We start from the raw sequence: 8,022 nt of genomic DNA on the forward strand, positions 1-8,022 counted from the left end.
TCGTTAACGAACCGAGCTGATATGTTAGCTCAGCTCGTGATAAAATTGAAACGAGCCGAGTCGAGCCGAGCCGAGCTGGCCACGAGTCGAGCGAGCTCACGAGCCACGAGTATTTTGTCCAGCCCTAGACGCGAAGCTGGGCTCTATATGGCCGGAGTCGGGCGGTTCCGACGGCGGACCGCTCATCTCGGGTGGAATCCCTGCAAAACCAGAGCCAATGGTGGAGGTCCTCGCGAGCTCAAGCCAGCAACAACGACCAACTCCATCAACCATTTGTCCCAAGGTCGCCATCGCCAAACGCATCCGCCTGTCTGTTATGTCCTCCAAGCTCGGTGCCGAGAAAAGGAAGCAAAGCCCGGCGCTGCTGTCGTCTAGGGCTAGAAATAAAGCTCGAGCTCGATGAGCTGGCTTGGGCTTGCAGCAGCTCGACTCGGACCGGCTCGACGCTCAGAACGAGCCCGAACCGAGCCTGTTTTTGTGGCTCGTGAAAAGAGCGAGCCAGCTCGGCTCGGCTTGCGAGCTGGCTCGTGGCTCGACTCAACAACAATTTGTTACATAAAATCCTAATTAGCATATAATATTACTACCGAGTAGACAATTAATTTATGTTATTTGAGATTACTATACAAAATTAATCTATTTTCTATATTATATTAGTAATATATCTATTTTACTAATTTAAAATATGTTTTTAAAAATATTTTAAAGATTTTGTATTATAATTTAGAGAGCGGATCTACGTTTATGGCTAGGATCGTTGGCTCGCGAGCCAGAAGCGAGCCGAGCCGCTTTCCAAACTCGCCGGATGGGCGAACCGAGCTCAGCTCGTCTCATTTCCACCCCTACTGTCGTCTTCATCCTCGATTCGGTCGACGGTCCCAAATCCAAGTCGGCGATGGTGAATGAAGCATCCTCCTTTTTCTGTTCTGTTTGATTTCTCTGTTTTCCCCAGATTTGTTCATAGAATAACCCTTGGGTCAGGGGATCTTAGTCTATCGTTCCTTTTTTTCTTGCAATGGGTTAGGAGTGTTTTAATGATTAATTTGTCATTTACTAAACAAACTTCAGATACGTAGCTTTTGGTCCCATGCCGGGCACCGTGAAGGAATTCCCTTTTTGTGCTAATAAAACTAGAGTATATCCTCTCATTTCTGCGTCAATTTGAGGAGTACGTACATATTATTATCATTGATTCTTTCATTGACATAGAATAAGCCACATTATGTCCCTTTTTCTACATTGAATGTTCATCTGTGCTCAAGGCCTTGATGCCTTCCATCTGCATGAGCAGAATGAAGAAATTTTGGCCAAAATGTGCTTGCATGCATATGCTCTAGGAGGTTTATAATCAAGGATAATTTTCTGGAACCGTGAAAAGGAGCTCAGTCCATTGATTAAGGTTTCAAGCAGATTTAAGGAATTTTCCTCTAACATAAGTTATCTTTGTTAGGCATCTTGATAATTTTGTCAGATGGCAAGAGGACCTCTAGAATACAAGATGGTCCGTATTTTCATGTATAAGGATTAAGGAATGATGAAAATATCATCTGTTTGAAATGTACAGTTGTTACACCAATCCTTATGTGGTATCATGGCCACTAAACATCATGAAGCAAGCCACTACGGGTAAGTTCTTTCATGCTTGTTTCAGACATTCTTCACCATGGGTCAGGTGTTCACAGGAGATTTGCCCCTTTCTCACTTCTCAGGTACACACGAGCTGAACTGAGCAACAACTTGAGCATCTTCCCTCCCTAGCCATTGCATATCACACTCACACACTGTCAGCATGCATCATGATTTATGAGATTCAGTGGTCCTTTATTCCAACAGTTTCCCCCTTGTCTTCTATATTTATTTAATACCAACTAAGTTGGTTTAGGTGTCACAATATTTGCTTATTTCCATTTTTTGTTTCATGCAGCAAGGGACACTCAAATTCTGATCTTGAAGCAGTTCTTAGATGAGAAGGCGAAGAATAAGTAGAGAAAATGAATCATTAGCAGAATTATGATGGTCTAACTTGTTCAAAACTGCCAAAGTTTAGCTCCTATGTACACCAAACCAGAAATCCCTATAGTTCTCACATGTGTTACATTGACCAAGTTAGTATAAAAACACCAATATTTGTGGTAGTTCATGCCTGTGTTTGTGGTAGTTTTTGTCGTATGTGTTGTTTATGTTATCAGAGAACTCTGTCGCTCTATAATGTGGTGGGGATGCTCTGTTAATGGCACTGCTTTTAATATTTAAATAGTGTGGTGAACGATAAAGTAACATGTATTCTTTTTATTGTTCTTTTCCTTTGTTGGGTTCATTTGTTTAATGGATGATGAGCCAATGGCTTCATGGAGCAGCAGTGACAGTGAGACACCAACTTCAGTATATGCTCAAATTATGTCACTGTCTGCTTCGAGTCATCATGTCCGTGATGGACCTAGATACTTCATAACTTGTTCTAACCACAACAAGACATCATAACTTACTTGGATTGTTGAGTTTAATAAGAATGAAAGAGCCTGGACCAACAACTCTTGCTTTAGGGATTGATTAGACCTCGTTGGGGTTGAATTTAAACTCCCAAGATAATCTTTACAAGACATTTGGCTCTCCGTGGTCAAGTGAGCCAGCTATAGGAGAACCTGATTATCAGATCCCAGCTTGTTTCTCTGCAGAGCCACCACCAGCACTGCAAGCAAGCTTCTAAATATTTAGTTTTTGTTAGCGTTCTTCTGGCATTACATATTCACATTTTTTTCATCCTCTGCAGCCATTTCATTTTCAGAAGTTTCACCCTTTGACACTATTCTACATCTTTTACAGGTACTATTCTAAATATCTATACTTTTCATTCCTACTTTTGCAAATAATCTTCTATCTGTTTACTGGTAAATTTGTTTTTCCAATTCAAAATATCTTGTGACTCGTTTATATTGAGCATGTGTTTACAAATAATGTTCTCATCAGCTCATGTGGTCTTTTAAGCCCTGCCTCTACATGGACTTCGGCCTCGCTTCCGCTGTCACCACGCTCTGGACCTGCACCGATGTCACGCACCTCGTGCACGTGCTCCTGCAGTTCCGCCTCGTCTGGTGCGGCAAGCTAATCCGTTATGCCCGCGCCGTCGCCGCACACTACGTCTGCTCCGTCAAGGGCCTCTGCTTTGACCTCTTCATCATTAGGGGTAGAAACAGAGCTTTCAATGCATGTTGGAGGTGCACGATGTGATCAATATTATCCATGCTTGATAAATGATGACAATGGTGATGGCCATGATATATGGTCAACATTGTATTGATCTTTTTCCGAGTTTTCGGCTATCATGTTGTTTGCTGGAATGGAGATATTTCATTGTTCACTTGGTTCTTGTGATAGAGTTAATTACCTTATTTCTGTGCTTTCTTAGTACCCTTTTTCTGATATTTGAGTTATAAATAACACTTTCTCAATTGTGCTGTCATTATAACTCAATGACATTATTAAAATCATATATAGAAATCAATATGTTACTAATGGTTGCAATGTAATGGTGAAATAGCTAGATTAAATAACCAAATTTATATATGGGTAGGATCACAATGGATTCCGAAACATTTTCTCATAATAATATAACACACATTTGTACATAAGTTATCGTATTATTATACGTTTCCGTTGCAACGCACGGGCACTCATCTAGTATATATATAAGGATTAGCTGAAAAGCTACAATATTAAACATCCCAGACTATAAAATATGTGTAGCTCAGACCTATTGGTGCAAGCAGCATCACCACCACTTCTTGCTAGCAAAAGCTTAGAGCATTGGGGATTAGGCCAAGGATCTTGAACATCGTCTGGTCCGTGTCAAAGTTGTTGTTTGCAAGTGTGAGAAGTTTCTCGCTAGCAAAGATGGAGTTGGTCTCAGGAACGAAACAAAGCACTTGTTCTAGCATGGAGAACTGTATTACAAAGACATAGATACTCTTTCCATGCATGTGATGTAAGATCGTGCAGCAGCCGCAACCATCTAAACTATATAGAAAATAATTGGCAGTGCGAAATACCTTCTGATCCTCAAGAGGAGTGCCTTCATTAATATGGACACTTTCTCAGTGTGTAGGCAAGGTGGCAAGTGTACCCAACAATCCTACCCGGTCCTCTGCTTCACCAAGACCAATAATTGCATCTAAAAATCAAATGGAGCGCCAAATTATGCACTATAAAACTAAAGAGGGAGGAGATATATTTTCCAGTTTTTTGTAATCTGGAAGATGGCAGAGTATAGTTCTCAGTCCTAATAAAAGCAACAAACATCAGTGACTTCATTGATGCTTTCTGAGATTTCATTTCTTTTTACTTTGGTTAATAAGATTTGGGTACTTATTTATTGTAGTGTGAAAGTAATGCACGCTCTGTAAAATGGAAAGATGGAAGTATGCAGCTTCTGATTGGCAATGAGGTTCTTGATATATCTGTACATGAGGCTCATCATGACCAATTCCAAATATTTTTAGGCATACGAAGGTTAGTCTATTAATTCCAAATTTTGATTCAGGGAATTCTATAGTCGCAAGGAAGGCCTTTGCCCAAAAATTGTGAATTATTAACTGCTCCAATTGATTTTCCATCCTTCTTGTATTCAAAGTCACATCACTTATTAACTGCTCCAATTGATTCTCAGAATAAGAAAACTGTTAAGATGCAAAAAATGGTTTGAGACTAAGGATTTTTAGAAAGAAAAAAATGAAAATGAAAGGAGTGCTTGTTCGGCACTTCTGATAACTCCCAACCATCTATGCATGTATATATGCGTAGAAAATTGTATTATATAGAATATAGAAAAATGCTTATTTTCCAAATATTCTCCATGATATCATTTAGGAAAGTCAGCTATATACATAACCAGTGTACATCTTTATTTCTACTTGTTACATATACTGTAACGCTCTGACAATATATGTAATCAAAGCATGCTACTTATATTCTTTTCTGACCTGGCACTGGACTTTCAAGCACGCCCTTGCTCTACCATATAATGATAATTTAATTATGTTTTAATTAAACTTGACCAATTTTGAGTCAATAATTTTGAATCTATAGGGCCTCTGAAATGATATTATTTTAGCAAGTTACATATGTTGTAAAGAAGGCAAGCGTGGCAAATACTACTTCTCTAGACATTTTATCGAGCATTTGGTGAGCACAATAGTACTCAATCTATTTTGGCACATGAAACAACTGAATATCTGATGGACAAATTAGCGAGCAAGAAATAGCAAGCAAGGAGAAGCACACGGAATCGTTGTGCCAACAGGTGCGGGTAGTGGTGGAGATGGGAGGGTGGCCTGACCTGATCTTGATGAGGAACTCGTGGCTTCTTGCACGACCCACGCAAGGCCATCCACTGCTGACACTGGGATGGTGGCCTCGAGAAGCACCGTTGTGAGGAGTGTCAGGGCGACACCATGGGTTCCCATGGTCATAATCTACAGCAACCGAAGGCAGAGCCAATGACAGGCATGATGAATAGATGGGGCTTCCGTGGAAGGAGAAAGGGAGAAAGAGGCGAGGCCGTGGGAGGCCGGCATGGGCGACGACGGCCATGGGCGGAGCGAAGTTAGGTGGTCGGAGGGGAGGGCGGCATGGGCGTGACGAATTGTCGGAGGAAGAAACTGTGGCCGCCCATTGGGAGAGGTGGTGGCAGAGCCTGGAAATGTCGCGATGCTGGGAGACAGTGAAAAGTTGATCCGACTGTGTTCGTTGGATGACGATCTAACGACTATTAAGAATAGGGACGACGTGGATGGCCTGTGAGACGAGCTTTGCGTCGGCGTTTGTATATAGGAAATATCCATGAGGATTAGAATAATAGTAAGGGCATGTTTGTTTTCTAGGATTACATGTCAATCATCTTATATAAAATTAGACGGCTAGTTCATTTTAATGCCATGGAAATGAACTAGTTTCTAATTTTTTAAAGAAAATTTAAGTTGTATGTTTCGAACTGACTCTTGTTTCTATCGTGCTAGCACTTAAGGGGATACAAGTGATAAATTTATGCATATTACACTAATTAATGCCTGAGCAGTACACAAGGAGCAATTGGTTGGTTGTAGGGGACAGAGAGAGGAGAGAATTTGGTGGGGGAGAGAAAGAAGAGAGAAATAGGGTTGGGGACCACTTTTAGGACTGTTGAGCACTAATTGTTGCACTGGGCATGGCTGGATGATCGGGCACTGAGGGTCAGACGGTCTGGCCTACGGACAGTCCGCCCAAAGGAGCCGATAGTCCGCGATAGAATTTGATCACACTGTCAGTCCCCTTCCCCTCGACAAGGTAAGATCCCGCTCTAGATCCCCGCCTTGTTGTGCGGTGCCTTGCTGCATCTTACCGTGCCCCCTTCCCGCTGCTCATGTTGGAAGCCACCTGATCCACACCGAACTCTCCTCATCAAGCAGTATTCGTTCGTGGTATTTTAAGAAATAATTTGTAGTCTGCAAGGCAATATTTGTAGTCTACAAATCAGTATCTGAATGTAGTCTGCAAAGCAATATCTGAAATAATTTGAAATCAGTATTTGTTCGCTTATTTTCTTAAGGCGTCAGTGTTGTTCTTTAGGAAAACAGTTCACTTGTGTTCTTGGGCTCCTCTCGAGGCGTCATGTTGTTCCTTTAGCAATGTGGAATACGTCAAAGGTGGGCTAACTCAACTAATATAACTGGTGTGATGATAGGTTGTTCATTTACCCGGTTCAATTGTTTATTAGTCAGCCTATGTTTGTTTATTAGTCAGCCTATGTTTGAAACAAGTGATGTAGATAACTTGAGAATAACTTGAGAATGATCTTAGCTTCACTATGACAACCAGTCGTAACATCTAATTGGAAAGAGTTATGGGAGGAAGCATAAAAAAATGGATACAATGACAACAAAAGTCAAACTGAAACAAGTGATGTAGATTGGGGATCAATTCTAAACGCAACATTTTCTGAGGTTGCAAAAATGCATTGCAATCAAAGGGGAAGCATAACGTTTTGGCTAAGCGGATACTGGTACGTTATTGCAAGACAAAAAAATTGCCATCTACTTATTGCTAATATCTTGTCCAAAGTCATTTGTGGCAGCACAATATTTATAAGTATCTTACTCCAAGTGATGAATGTAATTATTTTTGAAAAAATAATACTCAACATTTGTAATCCTATTAGAAATGTAGTGAAATTATATTTACAAGGTTATATCCAATTTTTTGTTGCAATGCAGGAATAAAATTCTAAAATTGACCCAAAATTTCTGTAGAAAAAAAATCGTCCTTCAGATGAAGATTTTTCTTTTACATGTGTATTTAGTGGAATGAGCTTTGTGCATCACATGCCTGTTCTGCTATTTTCATTATAATCTGAACCTCAAACTTGATTAAACATCAGCCTTTTGTTGTGTTCTTTCCTAGGAGAGTCACCATGCATAAATATTTTTCTAGATTTTTTATTGTTTGTTGTTTTTATTATTACTGTTCACATTCATTTGTTTAAACTATTTATTTTATCAAAACATATGCCGCATAGAGAACCAAATCAGAGATATTAAAACCTGACCTGGTTTGAAGCGCTCTCCGCTTTCGCCGGGCTTCTGCCCATCGCATACGCGACGCGTGGCTATGAGCGCCTGACACGGACCCAAAATCCCTCTCCAATCCCGCAAAATCCATCTCCAATCCCGCCGCCACCTCCGCCAGTGGCATGATAAGCCTCGCCTCCTCCCTCCCGCCACCACATCGCGCAGCTCCTGCATCCCCGACGCAGCTCTGCTGGCAGCCGCATCGTCCCCTCCGTCGGCTCCCACGCGCCCCTCCTCGAATGCGCGCAGCCTTCACAAACGTGTGCCGCCCCTCTGCCTCCTCTGCGGCCGCGCAGCTCCGCGAACGTGCTCGCCACGCCGCAGCCAGGCCGGGGCCACCATGATCCTCCTCCCCGCCACCGGCCGCCGCATACGCCCCTGCCGAAGACCACACCTTCGTGCCTCCTCCGCGGTAAGGCCACTC

At 41.8% G+C, this 8,022-nt stretch overlaps 2 long non-coding RNA genes across 3 annotated transcripts; one reads left to right on the plus strand and one right to left on the minus strand.

Moving 5' to 3' along the window:
- Positions 1 to 45: 45 nt before the first annotated feature.
- LOC118473314 (uncharacterized) lies at positions 46 to 2,209 on the plus strand. Its single transcript, XR_004852642.1, has 2 exons — positions 46 to 1,626; positions 1,710 to 2,209. It is a non-coding gene; the product is annotated as an uncharacterized lncRNA (long non-coding RNA).
- A 759-nt stretch (positions 2,210 to 2,968) lies between these two features.
- Positions 2,969 to 5,708, minus strand: LOC103638364 (uncharacterized). Of its 2 annotated transcripts, XR_002264841.3 has the most exons (3): positions 5,333 to 5,706; positions 4,047 to 4,168; positions 2,969 to 3,882 (listed from the first exon to the last, which is right to left on the minus strand). It is a non-coding gene; the product is annotated as an uncharacterized lncRNA (long non-coding RNA). The 2 variants fall into 2 exon arrangements; XR_558726.4 differs by lacking the exon at positions 2,969 to 3,882 and having other exon boundaries at positions 3,902 to 4,168; positions 5,333 to 5,708.
- Positions 5,709 to 8,022: the final 2,314 nt, after the last annotated feature.

This window comes from Zea mays, chromosome 9 (genome assembly GCF_902167145.1).
Source record: "Zea mays cultivar B73 chromosome 9, Zm-B73-REFERENCE-NAM-5.0, whole genome shotgun sequence".
Classification (NCBI taxonomy): domain Eukaryota; kingdom Viridiplantae; phylum Streptophyta; class Magnoliopsida; order Poales; family Poaceae; genus Zea; species Zea mays.